Genomic DNA, 18,990 nt, shown 5'->3' on the forward strand with positions numbered 1-18,990 from the left:
CACACATCTACCAATTCACTAATCCACCCATCCACCAATCCATTCATCTACCCATCCATCTATCCATTCATCCACTCATTCATCTATCTGTCTATCCACTTATCCATCCATCCATGCATCTTCCCAATGTTGAGTTCCAGGCTCTAAGCTGAGCGCTGGGAAAACAAAAAAGTATTATACAAGACCCCTGCCTTCAGAGAGTTCCTGATCTTTTCTGGAGGGTGGAGGGATGAGTAGAGGTGTTTTTGTTTTTTTTTTGTTTTTTTGTTTTGTTTTGTTTTTTTGGCCCAATGATCTCTAGTGAGTCCCCTCTGCTGGGAAGGAATTTTGAGCACTCAGTGTCCTCGCCTGTATAATCTAACCCCTTGCTTTAAATTCCCACTCCACTAAGACAGGCCTGCCTTCTTGCCAGTGGATTCCCAGGCCACAGGTGTTTTTTCATTAGCAGCAAACACCAGAATTTCACAGCTCTGGGCTCACCATTAGATCTACTTGACTTCCACCTTCACTGACTTTTTGTATCTGCACTTGGGACTCTCCAAAAGCTCCAGGCCACAGGTCCTCAGGGCTCCCTAGGAACCTGACCAAGGCCTCTCCCCAAAAGGAGGGGAGGGACGGGTTGGCTTGGCATCAGTTCCATCCTTGTTCCCACTTCCTCATCAAGAAGGCCGAGTCCCAGCTGACTGGGTACAGTGGGGTGTAAGGTTATCCACTTCACAAGATCTAGGTCCTGCTTGATGTGTTCATTCATTCATTCATGTGTGTGTTATTGTCTTGCTTTGGTTTGTTTATATGCTTATTTATTCATTCATTCATTTAATCACTTTTTTGTATAAATGTAAGGGGTACAAGTGCAGTTTTGTTCCATGGATATATTGCATAATGGCGAAGTCTGGGCTTTCAGTTTATCCATCACCGGAATAGTGTACATTGTGCCCTTTAAGTAATTTCTCATCCCTCATTGTGCCTCCCCACTATCCCACACTTGCAAGCCTCCAGTGTCTGTCATTCCACATTCTATGTCCATGTGTACACATTATTTAGCTCCTACTTATACATGAGAACAGGCAGTATTTGACTTTCTGTTTCTGAGTTGTTTCGCTTATGATAATGGCTTCCAATTCCATCCATGTTGCTGCAAAGACATAATTTTATTCTTTTTTATGGCTGAATAGTATTTCATTATATATACATATATATATGTATACAATATAACATTTTATTTATTCACTCATCCGCTGATGGACACTTAGGTTGATTCTGCATCTTTGCTATTATGAATAGTGCTGTGATAAACATACAAATGCAGTATCATTTTGGTATAGTGATTTCTTTTCCTTTGGTTAGATACTCAGCGAGATTCCTGGATCCAATGATAGTTCTTTTTCCTTCTTCTTTTCTCCTTTTCTTTTTCTTTTGAGACTGAGTTTCACTCTTGTCGCCCAGACTGGAGCGCAGTGGCACAATCTAGGCTCACTTCACCTCCCGGGTTCAAGTGATTCTCCTGCCTCAGCCTCCTGAGTAGCTGGGATTACAGGTGCCCGCCACCACGCCCAGCTAATTATTGTATTTTTAGTAGAGATGGGGTTTCATCATGTTGGCCAGGCTAGTCTCGAACTCCTGATCTCAGGTGATCCACCTGTCTCGGCCTCCCAAAGTGCTGGGATTACAGACGTGAGCCATCACGCTTGGCCAGTTCCTTTTCTTTTGAGACAGAATGTCACTTTATCACTGAGGCTGGAGTGCTATGGCGTGATCTTGGCCCACTGCAGCCTGGACCTCCGGGGCTCAAGCGATCCTCCCGCCTCAGCATCTGGAGTAGCTGGAACTATGGGTGTGTGTCACCTGTAGTCTCATCTAATTTTCTGTATTTTTTGTAGAGATAGGGTTTCACCATGTTGCCCAAGCTGATCTTGAACTCCTGGGCTCAAGTAATCCTCCTGCCTCAGCCTTCCCAAATGTTGGGATTATAGGTGTGAGCCACTGCACCTGACCAAAAGGTAGTTCTGTTTTTAGTTCTTTGAGAAATCTCCATACTCTTTTCCATAGAGGTTGTCATTTAATCACTTACTTTTTATTACGTGTCTTCCATGGTTTGGGCTTAGTAAGGGCGACAGACATGAATGAGGCATACTCGGAGCCTCCAGCAGCTTACAGGCCTGCAGAGGGTCATGTGAGCAGATAGTGGGGCAAGAGAGGAGGTGCCAGGTACGCTTGGTCTCAAAGGTGCATTAGGGAACCATTGATTGGGTCAGGGTCCCAGATAGGATGGCTGAGGGAAGCGTGCAGGGGGAAGGCATGTCTGGCTGAGAATCAACTTCAGCAAAGGAAAACAGGGAGCCACCATCTTTGCAGCTGGAAGCAAAGCAGGACAGGAAGGCAAAGAGCCTTGAGTGCCAAGCCAAGGAGCCTGAGTCGTGTGCAGGGATGGCTGCGGAGTCTTTGCTGGTTGTAAGCAAGGAGTATAGGGCTCTCCTCTGTGGGTGCAGCCAAGAAACCAGATAGGCTGTGTGCTCCCGAGGCCTAAGATTCAAGGGGCTCCAGGAGAAGGAAGATACCCCATTGCCTCAAGTATGGCCAAGCTCAAGGGGCCTGGGTGAGGAAGTCCATAAAAGAGGTCCAGGGTCAATAACCTCTGGAAATAGGCAGAACGTCCTCTGCCCTCTGGGCAATGCTAGAGTGTCCTCCCAACTCCTTTTCACTCTCCTCCCCTTCCCAAAGTACACCAGAAGCCTCATCCCCTTACATCCCCAGGGACCCGTGGTAATTCAAATTCTTGGGAATAGTAGGACCCAGATTCCAAGAACAGGAAGGGTTTGGTAATCCATAACCTCAAGGTTAGTAGTTCCTTAAAAAGGAAAAGAAAAAAGTTTTTGAGTGCCTGGCACCATTCTGGGTGCTTCCACCCTATGATCTCACATCACCAAGACAGCCATCTGTTGAACTGAGGCCCAAGAGACCAGTGACTGGCCCAGGGTTGCACAGCATGTGTGGGTAGAGAGCTGGGGCATGAACCCTGGCTTCTGGGGCTCTAGGAAGGGCTGGGTCTTCTGGGGGGGGAAGGAAGCTAGAGGAAGAATGGAGAGAGACTGAGAAGCTGAGGCAGGAAGCAGGGAGGAAGGGGAGGGAGGAGAAGAGAGGAAGGGAAAGAGAAGCAAAATAGCAAGATCAACGGAGGGAGCAGAGAGAAGGGAGAAACAGGACAAGAGGTGAGGAGGCAGCACGAACCTCAGGCGAAAAAGAGGAGAGCAGGGCGAAGGCAGTTGGAGGAGGAGGACAGAGGAGGGACAACGAGGAGGTTTTGGGGAGACAGGGACAGTGGCTGGCTGGAGGTGATGGGACCCCAGAGGAACACATTCCCAGCTTCCCCCTCCTGCAGCGGAGCAAAAGAGGGGCAGAGAAGGTCCCTGACTTGCAGGAGGTCAGCAGGTGCATCGTGCTGAAATGTGGCTCCATTTCATTCTGGTCAGCAGGAAATTGGTTTGAAACCAAAAATCTTGGATGCTCTAGGGACTGAAAAACAAAAACAAAAACATCATTTTTAATTATTTTATTTTTTGAATAGATAACACGCACATATGGTACAAAATTCAAAAGGTACAAAAAGGTAAACAACCGCCCAGTTCCCCTTCCACAGACTAGCCCACCTGTTGACTGATCTCGTGTTTTGGTCTAGAAATCGTCTACACAGCGTGTAGCAGATATATTTTTTTAAAATTTTACACAGAGGGGGCCGGGCGCGGTGGCTCACGCCTGTAATCCCAGCACTTTGGGAGGCCAAGGCGGGTGGATTACGAGGTCAGGAGATCGAGACCATCCTGGCTAACACAGTGAAACCCCGTCTCTACTAAAAAAAAAATACAAAAAATTAGCCGGGTGTGGTGGTGGGCGCCTGTAGTCCCAGCTACTCGGGAGGCTGAGGCAGGAGAATGGTGTGAACCCGGGAGGCAGAGCCTGCAGTGAGCCGAGATGGCGCCACTGCACTCCAGCCTGGGCAACAGAGCGAGACTCTGTCTCAAAAAAAAAAAAAAGGAAAGAAAAAAAAGTTTTTACACAGAGGGGGACACATTAAACGTATTGTAGTTCCCTTGTTTTTCCCCAGTATATACGTCACACCCATGCAGAACTGTCTTGTCCTTTTGAGTTTTTTCCATTTTTAGTTTTTGTGGGTACATAGTAGGTGTGTTTATTTATGGGGTACATGAGATATTTTGATACAGGCATGAATTGTGTAATAATCACATCAGTAAATGGGGTATCCACCACCTCAAGCATTTTTCATTTCCTTGTGTTACCAACATTCCAATTATACTCTTTTAGTTATTTTTAAATACACTATAAATTATTGTTGACTGTAGTGTCTTTTTAATGGCTGTATAGTATTCCACTATTTGGATTTACTAGGATATTTTTAAGTCATGAGAGACATCGTTCATTTAGAAGAGTAAATACAATATTTATGTGCAGTTTAAAGATAATTATAAAGCAGCAGGGTGCAGTGGCTCATGCCTGTAATCCCAGCACTTTGGGAGGCTGAGGCGAGCAGATGGAGATTGAGACCATCCTGGCTAACATGGTGAAACCCCGTCTCTACTAAAAATACAAAAAAAAAAAATTAGCCGGGCATGGTGGCACGCATCTGTAGTCCCAGCTACTTGGGAGGTTGAGGCAGGAGAATGGCGTGAACCCGGGAGGCAGAGCTTGCAGCGAGCTGAGATCGCACCACTGCACTCCAGCCTGGGCGACACAGCAAGACTCCATCTCAAAAAAAAAAAAAAAAAAAAAAGGATTATAAAGCTAACATCTACGTAACCACCATCCAGGTAAAGAAATAAAAAAGTTGCCAGAAAGGCCTGGCATGGTGGCTCACACCTGTAATTCCAGCACTTTGGGAGGCTGAGGTGGGCAGATCATGAGGTCAGGAGATCGAGACCATCGTGGCTAACACGGTGAAACCCCGTCTGTACTAAAAGTACAAAAAAAAATTAGCCGGGCGTGGTGCTAAATTACATATATGCAGGAGGATGTCTATGAGAGATTCCTGAAAGTTGAATTACCAGGTCAAAGGACAGTGCATTTTTCATTTTTTAATTTTTATGTATGTACTTATGTATTGTATTGTATTGAGATGGAGTCTTGCCCTGTCATCCAGGCTGGAGTGCAGTAGAGCAATCTTGGCTCACTGCAGCCTCCACCTTCTGGGTTCAAGCAATTCTCCTGCCTCAGCCTCCTGAGTAGCTGGGATTACGGGTGCACGCCACCATGCCCGGCTAATGTTTTTTGTATTTTTAGTAGAGACAGGAGTTTTGCCATGTTGCCCAGGCTGGGTCTCAAGCCCCTGGGCTCAAGCGATCCACCCACCTTGGCCTCCCAAAGTGCTGGGATTACAGGCATGAGCCACAACGCCTGGCCTGTATTTATTTTTTAGAGATAGAGTCTCCCTCTGCTGCCCAGGGTGGTCTTGAACTCCTGCCCTCCAGCCATCCTCCTGCCTTGGCCTCCCAAAGTGCTGAGATTACACGTGTGAGCCACTATGCCCTCTGTGCATTGTTAATTTTGAGACAGATGATGGATAGACAGACAAGGCAGGTGCAGTGGCTCACGCCTGTAATCCCAACACTTTGAGAGGCCAAAGTGGGAGAATCATTTGAACCCAGGAGTTTGAGACCAGCCTGGGCAACACAGGAAACCCCATCTCTAAAAAAATTTCCAAAATTAGCTTGGTGTGGTGGTGGTGGTGTGTGCCTGTGGTGCCAGCTACTCAGGAGGCTGAAATGGGAGGACCGGTTGAACCCTGGAGGATGAGGGTGCAGTTAGCCATGATCCTGCCACTGTACTGCAGCCTGGGTGACAGAACAAGACCCTGTCTTAAAAAAAAAAAAAAAAAAAAAAAAAGACTGGAAACAGGTATCGTCACATTGCCCTTGTATCAGCTGGGCATGATGGCTCATGCCTGTAATCCCAGCACTCCCAGAGGTGAGTGGATCTCCTGAGGTCAGGAGTTTGAGACCAGCCTGGCCAACATGGTGAAACCCCATCTCCACTAAAAATACAAAAATTAGCTGGGTGTGGTGGTGCACACCTGTAGTCCCAGATACTCAGGAGGCTGAGGCAGGAGAATCGCTTGAACCTGGGAAGCAGAGGTTGCAGTGAGCCAAGATGGCGCCACTGCACTCCAGCCTGGGTGACGAGAGTGAAACTCCATCTCAAAAATAAATAAATAAATAATAATAAAAATAAAAAGTTATACCTGTTCACTATCCTACCAGTCCTGCTAGACAGTGCAGCTTCCCAGCCTGCTAGACAAGTGGGAGACGCCACAGGGGCTGGGCCCTGCAGAGTGACAGGGAGGCTGGGCAGGCCTAGGGCAGTGTGGCCCTTTGCCCCTGCTGGCTGGGTTGACGATAGGGGCAGGCCGGGTGCTAATGCAATCACAAGGCAGGCGGGCAACAGGAAACTCGAGTGGGTGTCCTCCAAGCTGAGTCCACAGAGGGGAGCACGACCCCTGACCTCACAGATCTCTCAGCCTTGGCCCCAACGAGCTAGAAAATGAGGAAACGTCCCCCCACCCTCTTTCCTAGCAACCTGTCCCCATAGGGTGTGACAGGGCATGTGAGAACACACAGGCCTCAGACCAAGAGCTGGGAAAGTTGACCAAAAAGAGCTGAGCCTGTGGACAGAAATGGCAGTCTTGCAACTTCCTCTCACGGTTGAGACACTGGGAGAGGCTCCTTGGGCCCCAGCCAGGGTCACCTGGGCCCCTCCGAGCTCCCCAAGTTTTGCTGACAGCACTGGGCTGGCTCTTCGGTGCATTAAGCCCTTCAACAATGATTGACTCAGGGCCTCTGCATGCCAGGCAGCCCAAACAGGCAGGGTCCTTCATCCCCGCCCTCATGGGCCTGCTCTTCAGCAGAGCAAGACCCATGATGAACTCATGATAGTGAGTGTTCCATTGCATGTTGGAAGGTGACACTCACCATAGGAACAAGGGCATGCAGCTGGGTAAGGGGCTTGCGGTAGGGGATGGAGTGAGTGGGGACGGTTTGCAGCATTCATGAGAGCGGGCAGGGCAGGCTTCACCAAGAGAGGTGCATCCAGCAAACCCTGGAAGCAAGTGAGGGAGCGAGCCAAGCAGATGTCTGGGAGAAGAATTCCGGGCACAGGGACTAGTCAGTGCCAATGCCCCAGGCAGGAGCGTGAGCCAGAGATGGCAAGGAGGCCCATGGGGGCACAGCCAGTGGCAGAAGCTCAGACAGGGCCAGTCAGGTCAGGCCATGGTATGGAATTTGTTCTTGACTCCAGGAAACATGGAGTGTGTCGCAGGGCAGGGTGTGTCCTCTCTTATTCAAACCGGAAGCTGGTGCCGTGGTACAGATGAGGAGACTGAGGCTCAGAAGTGGCCATGACTTGGCACAGCATGGCTTGGCCAATCCAGGGTGTAGGTGAGGCTTTCGCCCAGGCTCGCCTGAGACCCCAGCTCTGCACCATGGCAGTGCTCCAGTGCTTGTGGGTGGTGACAGGCAAGCACTGGAGGGTGCCGGGCACTAACTCACCCCTCCCTCATGTAACCCTATGAGGCAGGCCTTGTCAGTGCCATTTTGCAGATGACAGAAGTGCAGTTCCCAGAGGTGAGGGGCACAGCCAAGGGCACACAGCCGGGAGCAGGGCAGGAGGTGATTGTGGTTCTCAGGGCCCCTCAGGCCTGCGCCTCCGCAGCTGTCCCTATCTCGAGGTTCTCTCATGGATATTTCCCCACCTAAAAATCTTCCTGAGCTCTCGCCTGTCCTCAAGCTGAAGCCCAAACCTCCGAGGCCTGTGCGGGAACCTCTAACGCCCAGAGTCCGGCCAGCCTTTCTGCCTGTCCCCAGCCCAAGTGGCCATCCCCACCTCCACCTCCAGCCAGAGGACACTGCTCAGCATTCCCAGAACCTTTCTCAGTCTCCCCAGCCTTTGCACACAAGCCCACCCACTTCCACACCCTCAGATCTCTCTCTTTCAAGGGCTTGCCTCCTCCAGGCTGCCACCCAAGACCGCCTTCCCCCTAGTTTCCCCCCACTGCTCCCCAGCTCTGCCTCAGTCTCTCATCCCACTCTGCCCCAGCCCCAGTGGCCAGGGGCAGCTAGACCTCCTCTGAACCCCAAATCCTGGCCAGCCCCCCACACCCTTGTCCCTGCTGACCAGCTCTACAGATGGGGCGCTCACCTCCCGGCCACATCACTCAGGCTTCGGCACCTCAAACCCACCGCCACCCACAGCGACTTCCTTCTGCTCACCACGGGCAGCACCACACCCCCCTGCTCGCTCACTGAGGCCAGGAGCTGCCTCCCCACCCCAGACCCTTCCCCTGTGGAGCCCCCTCCACCATGCCCTGGTCTCTAGGTTGCCCTGCGTCTTTCCCTACGGATTGGCTGTGTGGCCTTTGGGTCAGTTCCTTCCCCTCTGCAGAGCTCAGATACTCCAATTTTACAGAGCAGTCAACAGTACCCACTTCCCAGCATTGTCCTGAGGACTGAAAGAGATGGTCTGTGAATGCCTTTGCTTGTTATACAGTAGGAGTTCAATAAGTGCACATTTCCTCCATTGACCTCCACAAATGCAGAGGTTAGGAGTATGGCTTCGGAGACCCCGATTAGAATCCTATCCTCGCTCCTCATTCACTATGTGGCTGACGGAGAGTCACTCACTTCTCAGAGCCTCAGTGTCCTCATCTGCAAAATGGGAACATTAATAGAACATACCTCGCGGGGTTGCATGAACTAGATGAGGTAGCACGTGGCTATCCGTGTGTGACAGGCCCTGCATCCCACCACAGGGAGCAAGTTCAGCCCTGTCCTCAGCCCTCCAAGCTCCCACCCTGGGCCTCTCCACCGCCGCCTCGGAGAAACAGAAATGCAGAGAGAAGCTCTGGAAGCTGGCAGAGGAGGCCCTGAGGCAGCGGCATCTTAGCCTCTGCCCCTGGATGATTCCCCACCTGCCTGGGGCCCCCGGGCTGCATTTTGCTCTCACTCTCCCTGTCTGAGAAACCAGCTCTTGGGAGGAAAAGCCAGCCTGGGAAAAAGGGCCTAGCTCTGGAGTAGGCACCCTGTGATAGGATGAGCAGGGCCCTTTGAAAAGACAAGGAAACTAATCATGACAGCTCCCACCATGGGCCCAGCACGTGAGATCTTTACAACAGGGCTATCCATTTTACAGATGAGAAACGGGGCTCAGAGTGGACGCTTACACCTGCTCCAGGAAGAAGGGCCAAAATCAGAATTTGCACCCAGGCTTGAATTCCTCCCAAGCCTGTGCTCTCAGCCCAAGGCCGCCTGAGTGTGTGCCTTGAGCCCTTGGGACAAACAAGGGAGAGTGAGCCCTGAGGGGCCAGTGAGTGAGGAGCTGAATTCAGCTCTGAGGCTCTGGGGCCCAAGAACAGTGCAGGGATGCCCAGGGGTCCCGGCTAGGGGTAGGGGGCAGCCCAGGGTGAAGGAGCAGGAGGCCTGGGCTTGGAAGGAGTTAACTGCGTGAGGGGCCTGAGTGAATCAGAGGCTCCGCAGTCTATGATGGAAATTCCCTGTGCATGGCGTGTGGTCACCCAGAAAAGGGAAACGGTGCTTTTCGGAGCAGGGGACGGCGGGGGCTGGAGCTAGGGAGCAGACACCAGCCTGGGTGGGGCTGGTGAGGGTATGGTGACAAAGGAGGTCTGGCGTCCAGGTCTGCTCAGGCCTTGGGTGGGAAGAAGGAGATGAGGAGCCACCAGGCCAGGCCAGGCCTGATTGTGCTATGGTGTGTCCATGGGCCCTGATGGATGAATAGGAGTTCACCAGGCCCAGACCAAAGAAAGGCACTTCAGACCAGAGGAAATGCTAGAGCCAAGGCACAGGGCTGTGAGTCAGCATGGAGCCTATCCACTCTGCTTTTGCTGGCAAACTCGTTTCTGTCCTTCAAGGCCCATCCAAGTAACACCTCTCCCCACCCCAGGCAACACTCATAGCTCCTCTGAGTCCCACTGCCTTGGTTTCCCTTTTGGAGCTCACAGGATTTTGTAAGTTATCTGCCTTCCCCATAGGACTATGGGTTCCACAAGGCCAGGGGCTGTGTCCCAGCTGTAGAAACAGCTTGTGCCAGCACAGGGCCAGCACCAAGTAGGTGTTCTGTATTTGTGGAATGACAATTCCGCAGAAGAGGAATGTGGGGCCCAGAGAGGTCAGGGGGTGCTCAGTCAGCCAGCTGGTGCGGCAGAGCGGGGCTCAGGCCAGGCGCCTCCTCAGCTGGGACTGGTCAGGAGGGAAGGAACATGGCAGGAAGATCCCTCCCCTGAGGCAGGGCGGGGGAGACGGCAGGGGCCACTGGGCGCTGATGGCCAGCCAGGGAAGGTAGCAGGTGGTGCTATGGTCCACGCCCTGCTTCCCCCTTGATCTTCAGGCCAGCCCTTCTCCTGCCCTGGTCACAGCGCTAGAAAACGTCTGCCCTCCCGGGAGGGAGACGAAGGTACAAGATGAAGCAAGGAGCAGTCAGAGGAAGAGAGAAGGACACTGGGTTCTAGATTTCCCCAGTGAAATCTAGAATCTCCAGACACTTTGTAGCTGCCTGACCTTGGATAGGGTCTCACTCTGTTGCCCAGGCTGGAGTGCAATGGTGTGATCATAGCCCACTGCAGCCTCGAACTCCCAGGCTCAAGCAATCCTCCCACCTCAGCCTCCCCAGTAGCCGGCACTATAGGCATGCGCCACCATGCTGGACTATTTTTTTTTTTTGTAGAGTCGGGGTCTCACTCCGTGGCCCAGGCTGACCTCCAACTCCTGGGCTCAAGTGATCCTCCTGCCTTGACCTCTCAAAATGCTGGGATTACAAGCATGAGCTACTGTGTCCTGCCCTCAGTTTCCACTTTATGATGGAGAAAATGGAATAGGCTTGTTCTGAGGACAGAATAAACTAACGGATGTAACTGTAAACCTCCGTACCGATGTGAGGGAGACTGCCTGTTAGCTGCAGTGACTATTGTGTAGTCTGGTCTCTCCCTGGGGGCTGTGGCAGTACCATCCCGCCAGCCACTTCCTAAGCAGTGTTAGGCTCGGGCCCAGCGTCCATCTGTCCCAGCTCAAGTCTGTGCCTGGTGAAGGCCTATGACCCGCGCCAGCCTGACAAGGGGCCAAAACCCAACTTGGATGGCTGAGAATGATGGCTGGGGCTTCCTGTCCAGAAATGTGTCCCCTGAAGGCCTCAGCTGCTCCAGCTCCACCACAGCACCCCAGATTTCTGGGCCCTCTCGTGTCTGCTTGAAGGTCAAGGGCATCCTGAGAAGCTGCCCTCAGGCAGGGACCGGTGGCACGGAGGCGACCATCGGGGTTGGAGTGTTTCCAAGCATGAAGGGGAACTGAGAACTGTGGGAATGGGCCTTGTGTAGTGCAGGGTGGGCTGGGCCTGGTGGGAGGGGGCCTGCTCCCGGGAGCTCAGACTGATGGGGTCCTGGGGTGAAGAGGAGCGGGGGAGCCCCAGGCAGAGGTGGGGTTGGGGGACACCACGGGGTGCTTGCAGGTCAATCCAGAGTGGGCAGGCAGTGGGAGGTGGGGGAGCTGTGCGGGGAAGGAAAGAGGAAGCCAAGGGGAGAGGGGGATGGGCTGCTGGGGATGGAGTGGGGGTGGGGGCTGGGGGCCTGGAGCCACTTTGGCCGCAGCCACTTCGCTTCTCCCGGTTTCGGTTTGTAAATAGCTGTCGGCTCCGTGGGGCAGGATGGGCCTGTCCCTTCTGTGGCCTGTGTCCAGGGAAGCCAGGTCTAAGGAGCTAGAGATGCTCAAGCCCTGGATTGGGGGACCCCAGGATGCCCGCCGCCCAGCCAGCCTTTGCCTGGGTCGGTGGGTTCTGGGGGCCCAGTTCTGGGCAGTCCCAACCTGTGGTCACTGAGGTAATGCAGCTGGGCTGGGGGAGCTTCAGACATGATGACTCGGCCACCCTGGACTTATTTATAACTGGGCCTCCGTGGCCAGAGCAGCTGCTGAGCCGCCAACTCAGCACTCAGGCTGGCCTGAAACACCAAGGCAGGGGACAGGACAGTGAGGGCCAGGCTGGCTTGAAACACCAAGGCAGGGGACAGGACAGTGAGGGCCAGGCTGGCCTGAGACACCAAGGCAGGGGACAGGACAGTGAGGGCCAGGCTGGCCTGAGACACCAAGGCAGGGGACAGGACAGCGAGGGCCAGGCTGGCCTGACGGCCCCTCAGGCTGAGTCAAGGGGTCTTGGGTTCTCCAAGGCCTCTTTGGCTAGGACTGTGATGTGATGGGCGGGACTTGGGTTTTAGTGGAGCTTCTTGTGGAGCCGGCGTCTTGAACCTCCTGGACCAAAGGGATGGTTGAGCCCAGCCGGTGGACTGGCCACTACCAGGGGGCACAGGGCTCGGCCTTCTCGCAAAGAGCCTCTTCCTCCCGAGGTCAGATGCTGTCAGCAAACTTGACCAGAAGCAAAGTCATCTCCCCTCCCCTTCTTGCAATATCAGCTTAAAAACAAAACACAACAGATTCGGGGAAAGGGCAGTTCGGACACCGAAGGCCCGACCCCAGGCAGGCTGGCAGGTGGGAGAGGCGTGGGTCTTTCCTGAGGCGCCCATGTCACCCCACACCAGCATCCACCTCCTCGGCAGATGGGAAGGGCTGGCCCCGCCCTGCAAATGACCGCGTCTTCTTTCTGAGGAAGCATGCGAGGGGGTGTCAGGGCCTTCCCCAAGGTTTGCAGGAATAAAGCCTCCTAAAAGCCTAGTCCTCCCAGATCAGCGTGGCCTCTGCCGCCCCAGATTCCAGCAGCACCCTGTCTGCCAAACGTGGGCCTGCTCCTCCCACCTCCAAGCCTCGCTCCAGTGTGGAACCCCCACCGGCCTTGCCTGTTCCCCTCTCTGCCAAGGTCTACACCAGGTTCCACCTCCAAGGCCCCAGCCTCAGTGCTGTCCCCAAAGCTTTGGCATTTGGGATGCAAAGCCCAACAAATATGAGAACCGGGATGGGAATGGGCGAGGGGTTTTAGACCACGGATGCCGAGGTACTGCAGGAAAGAGGAAGGCGGGCCTGGAGCGGGAGAGATGGCGGTGGCGCCTGGCGAGTGCAGAGCTGAGACCAGAGCCACGTGCCCTGACTCCCCGCCTAGCGCTCTCACCCCTGGACCTCTGACCTCCCAGACCACCTGCCTGGCCCCTTCCTCTTGGCGGAAGCTGTTAGGGAAGGGAGGGATGGTGGCCTGCTGTGGGGGAAAACTCGGGCCACCACTGCTTGGGTCTGGGGCCTGGGGGTGCTGGGCCCACGTAGGCCCCTCTGGGCAGGGTCAGGGCGCCCAGCCTGGAGCCGCCCGGGCTGCAGCTGCCCCTGTTTCCACATCGGCAGCAGCAAGGCCGGCGCCTGAGAAAACAGGAAGCGCCCAGTCACCACAGGAAGCATGTGTGTGCCGCCTCCCCACCCCCGGCCCATTGCAAAACGCCAACAGCCCATTACCACAGGCACCGCACAGCGGCCCGGAGAAACGCTCCGGCCACCAGGCCCGCCGAGGAGCCGGACACAGCCTCTGGCCCTCACCAGCCTGGGCCAGGCCTCAGGGGGATGTCCAGCCGCGGCCTGGAGGGGCCCGGAGTCCCCCAGGCCTCAGGCCTCAGCCTTCTTCTGGGCTCTCAGCGCAATCCCCAGGCTAGCCAGGGCCAGGCCTACTTTGGCCACCCTTAAATCAGAATGTGGGGTCAGGGGTCACAGAGAAGCCATTTCTCTGACCTAGTGTTTGGTGTCCGGGAACTCTGTGCCCAGCCTTCAGACCCTGGCAGTCCTCACTGAGGCTGTTGGCCCAGAGCCCGCCATCCCCCGAGACCCCCGGGAGCCGCCTACTGCCTGGTCCACACCTGCCACACCCTCTGCCGGGCCCCAACCCCTCCCAACCGGGACCGTGCTGGTCCCTGGGGGTCCTGCCCCACCTTGCCTTGGGGAGGCATGGGCCCTCCTCCTCCCACCCTGCCGGCCGTCACTCACCTCTTGCTTCTAGTCCCTCAGGCCCTACTCCTTGGAAGGAGACGGGAGTCCAGCGAGGCCGAAGCCCACTCCCGGGGAGGCCCGTGCTCCTCCAGCCCTGGGGACAGCAAGGAAAAGAGAAGAGAGCAGAGCATTTCATGGCTATAATAAATCAAAGGGGGAAGTCGGAGCAGGAGAAATAAGAAACTTCCCTTGCCTGGGCACGGGGACCTGCCAGGCAGCAGCCCCCGGGTGCCCCGCGGCCTTCCCTCCTTCCTCCTGCCTCCCTGGCCAGTGCCCAGATCTCTCCTCAGGCCTAGGTACCCCCATCTACCCAGAGACACCCGCCCCTGGACACCCAACAGCCCTCCTCGCTGCACTCCCCGGGCTGGCACCTCTCCACTTGGCCTCAGTTTCCTCTTAATTGGCACAGAAAGCCCTGGGTCGTGTGGTCAGGCTGCCCAGCAGAGAGGGATGAAGACAGAACATAGGCAGTGCCCCTTCTGAACAAAGGACCCTCAGTGGACAAAGGGAGGGGTGAGGTGTCCTGAGAACTCCGAGCAGGACACTTGGAGCTGGGTGGACAAACATCTGGGAACCAAGACGAGAGGGAGAGGCAGCAGAGTTCAGAGCAGAGATGGGGCCAGCCCCAGGCCGTGACAGCTGGCAGGCCCTCAACCATCAACCTCAGCCATCCCTGAACTTCTCCCCAGCCAGACCAGGTGGCCCAGGGCCTGGGGCTTGAAGGGCCTGGAGGTCACCGTGGGGCATGAGATGTCCACAGCCTCAGGGCATAACCCGGCTGTATCTTCTTGGAACATCCACTCAGTAGAAGACTGAGAGGGGAAGATGTTTTAAGAAAGGGGAGGGAAATCCCCACACATTAAAGAGAAGGATGCAAACTTGTATGATTTTTTTAAGATAAAATGAGGAATTTCAGGCTGGGCGCAGTGGCTCACACCTGTAATCCCAGCACTTTGGGAGGCCGAGACAGGCGGATCACCTGAGGTCAGGAGTTCGAGACCAGCCTGGCCAATATGGTGAAACCCCCATCTCTGCTAAAAATACAAAAATTAGCCAGGTGCAGTGCCGCGTGCCTGTAATCCCAGCTACTCAGCTACTTGGGAGGTTGAGGCAGGAGAATCATTGAACCCAGGAGGCGGAGGTTGCAGTGAGCCAAGATTGTGCCACTGCACACTCCAGCCTGGGCGACTGAGCGAGAGTCTGTCTCAAAAAAAAAAAAAAAAAAAAAGGCTGGGCTTGGTAGCTCACACCTGTAATCCCAGCACTTTGGGAGGCCGAGGCGGGTGGATCACCCGAGGTCAGGAGTTCGAGACCAGCCTGGCCAACATAGTGAAACCCCATCTCTACTAAAAATACAAAAATTATCCAGGTGTGGTGGCACGCGCCTGTAGTCTCAGCTACTTGAGAGGCTGAGGTAGGAGAATAGCTTGAACCCAGGAGGCGGAGGTTGCAGTGAGCTGAGACCACGCCATTGCACTCCAGCCTGGGTGACAGAGTGAGACTGTCTCAAAAAATAAAATAAAATAAAATAAAAAAATAAAATAAAATAAGTAAATAAACAAATGGAGAAATGCCTAGCTCAGAAGTTTGCAATGAGGGACAAATGAGGCTGTGGAGTGGGGCCTTAGGGTAATCGTTTGGCCGGCAACACACTGCGGCCACCCTCCTGTCGCCCCCCTCTCATCTGCCTGAGTTGGGGTGAACACTCCAGCTCCCCACTCTTCTCTGAGAACCCCCAGAGCCCCTCTCTGGCCTCCTTCTGGCCCTTCCTGACCTGGAAGAGTCCTGAAGCTGAAGTTCCCAGCCCCAGCCTCAAGGTGCTCCCTCTCTGGGACAGAAACCTGAGAGGCCCCAACTCCCACCTGGCAGGACTCCCCAGTTCTGCTCACACTCTGTGCCCCTCACATGACATCCCCACCGCCGCCCCGAGACTGTCTTAATAACTAGAGGTATTCACCAGGCACTCTACATACACAGCATCTTGTAATCCTTGACGCCGCAGGTATTCTCATCCCCATTTCACAGATAAGGAAACTGAGGCTCAGGGAGGACTGACAGGTGCAAGCTCAGCTAGTAGAAAGGGGCAGCACTGGCTGGGTGCAATGGCTCACACTTGTAATCTCAGCACTTTGGGAGGCCAAGGCAAGTGGATCACCTGAGGTCAGGAGTTCAAGACCAGTCTGGCCAACATGGTGAAATCCCATCTCTACTAAAAATACAAAAATTAGCTGGGCATGGTGGCGGGCAGCTGTAATCCCAGCTACTCAGGGGGCTGAGGCACAAGAATAGCTTGAACCCAGGAGGCGGAGGTTGCAGTGAGCCGATATCGTGCCATTGCACTCCAGCCTAGGTGACAGGGTGACAAAGCAAGACTCCATCTCAAAAAAAAAAAAAAGTAAAAGAAAGGGGCAATGCTGAGATGAGAACTCAGTTTTCCTGTGTGCCCATCCAGTGGAAATCCCGTGCAAACCCTGAGGCAAAGCAGCATCTCTTTGGAAAAACACTTCAAGCCTTTTAGAGTCTCACTGCTGCCTCCAGGCCCACGGCCACCACCTCTTCCCAGCTCCCCTACCCTGTCCCTATTCTCAGTTGTCCTGCTTCTCCTAGTCCAGGCTGGAGGATATCAGAGTTGAAAAAATCCCAGCCTCAGGTGCCCATGGGACCAGAGAGATGGTAAAATCCAGAAAGGGGATGAGCCAGGCTCCCCTTGGCTCTCAGCCCTGGGCATGAACACGTAACAGTGGGATTTAACTCCCTGGGAGAAAGGCCCAAAGAGGCAGCATTCCTGGTGGTGAGAACTGAGTGCATCTGCACCAGACATTTCTGCATTTAAATCTCAGCTCTGCAATGGAGAGACCACCCCCTGGGTAAGTGACAACAGGAAAATGGGAGAAAATGCCTCTCCTGGCCTGGAGATCTCACAGGAGGGAAATGTGTTTCTAGCAGCCATGGGCCCAGCCGTCCTTCAGGCACCAGCTCTGTCCAGTAGGTACGATTATTACTCCCATTTTACATACGAGGAAACCCAGGGAAAAGAGATGTCCCAAGGTCACACAGCCTTGAACCCCAATCCTGTCTAACTCCAAGTCTCATGCACTTACATGGACCTGAGAGCCCCTCCTTCCTTTTCTCCTAGGAGTTCTTCTGTAGCCTCCTAGCCTGCAGGGTTGGGGCCCTGGGTGGCAAGTTGACTGGATGGGACTGGAGGGCTTGGCCCTGCCTGGCTGAGGCTGCAGTCCCCAAATACCCAACTGCCCTTGCTCTTGGTTGGGCTGAGGGACTGCTGCCTGGGCATGCAAGGGGTTGGGGACCAGCTGCAGCAGCACCTCCCTGCCATATTGCCTTGGGCCACCCTGCCCTCTAACCTTGTTGGTGCCTGACTTTCTTGGGAGAGGGGTATAACCCCTTCCAGGGGGCCTGCAGGGTGGGGCTGGGACACTAAGAAAGCTGCATTTGAGCTTCCTCACTGGCTCAGCTGCTTCCCAGGCCCTGGAAGGGGCCTCAGCAATTTTGTTTTTGTTTTTTGTTTTTTTGGTGCTTTTTTGTTTGTTTTTTGTTTTTTTTTTTGATGAAGTCTCACTCTGTTGCCCAGGCTGGAATGCAGTGATGCAATCTTGGCCCACTGCAACCTCTGCCTCCCAGGTTCAAGTAATTTTGCTGCCTCAGCCTCCCGAGTAGCTGGGACTACAGGAGAGCGCCACCACGCCCGGCTAATTATTTTATTTTATTTTATTTTTCCTTTTGTATTTTTAGTAGAGACAGGATTTCACCACGTTGGCCAGGCTGGTCTCCAACTCCTGACTTCAGGTGATCCACTCACCTCGGCCTCCCAAAGTGTTGAGATTACAGGTGTGAGCCACCGCGAACGGCTTTTTTGTTTTGTTTTGTTTTTGTTTTTTGTTTTAAGACAGAGTTTCACTCTGTCACCCAGACTGGAGTGCAGTGGCGCGATCATCTCAGCTCACTGCAACCTCTGCCTCCTGGGTTCAAGCAATTCTCCTACCTCAGCCTCCCGAGTAGCTGGGATTACAGGTGCCCACCATCACGCCCAGCTAATTTGTGTATTTTAGTAGAGACAGGGTTTCACCATGTTGGCCAGGCTGGTCTCGAACTAACTGACATCAAGCGATCCGCCCACCTTGGCTTCCCAAGGTGCTGGGATTACAGGCGTCAGCCACTGCGCCCAGCCTCTCAGCAATTTTGTATTTGTGACCTTGTAATCTTTTCCTTAAAGAGTGCCCCCCCAAATGGTTTTAAGCTTCAGGCTCCCCCGAACCTAGATCTGTCCCCAGGGTGGGGCGGTGGAAAGCGTTCCAGCCCCCTCCCACTTGCTTTTTGCATGCTGGCTCTGGGGCTTTGGGTGAAATTCCCCACTTTGCCATCTATACAATGGGGATGAATGATGCGATGCGATGCGATGCTCAGGGCACCCTCTGTTCAAAACTCGCCCAACCCACAGAGACCTTCACAAGCCTGCACTTGGTCCATCCCCAACAGCCCTGTGGGGAAAACCGAGCTCCTACCCCCATTTTCCAGCTGAGATAACTGAGGCGTGGAGCCCCGCTGCCGCTCGTCGCTGAGGCTGTGGGCAGGCTGGAGCCTCGTCCCCACTGCTCCCTGGGGTCTCCTCCCGGGAGGCCAAGCCCGGGTGGCAGGAGGGGGTCTCCAGGGTGCGGGGGCGCTCTGGGGAGGCCGGGGGCGGAGGCGGCGTCCCGCACTGTCTCACCGCAGGGCCGACCTCGGCCCTTATCTGCTCCGGCAGCTTCCGCCCCCCACCCCGGCCCCCACCCCGGCCCCGCCCCCCACCCCGGCCCCCACCCCGGCCCCGCCCCCACCCCGGCCCCCACCCCGGCCCCGCCCCCCAGGGCCCCTCCCCCGCGCCGCCCTACCCCAGGGGAGCGCCCGAGCTGCCCGGCTGCGGCCCAGTCGAGCGGAGAGGGGGCCCAGCCCCCAAGGTGGGCGGCCGGGAGTGATAAATAACCGAGGTGGGGGGACACCATTGCAGTGAGGG

General features: G+C 54.7%; 1 long non-coding RNA gene across 1 annotated transcript; it reads right to left on the bottom strand.

Annotated features, from left to right (window-relative positions):
- Positions 1 to 2,052: 2,052 nt before the first annotated feature.
- On the bottom strand, positions 2,053 to 14,128 carry LOC115830483. The gene is made up of 2 exons (XR_004026030.1): positions 13,977 to 14,128; positions 2,053 to 3,513 (listed from the first exon to the last, which is right to left on the bottom strand). It is a non-coding gene; the product is annotated as an uncharacterized LOC115830483 (long non-coding RNA).
- Positions 14,129 to 18,990: the final 4,862 nt, after the last annotated feature.

The sequence above is a fragment of the Nomascus leucogenys genome, chromosome 15, assembly GCF_006542625.1.
Source record: "Nomascus leucogenys isolate Asia chromosome 15, Asia_NLE_v1, whole genome shotgun sequence".
In the NCBI taxonomy this organism is placed as follows: Eukaryota; Metazoa; Chordata; class Mammalia; order Primates; family Hylobatidae; genus Nomascus; species Nomascus leucogenys.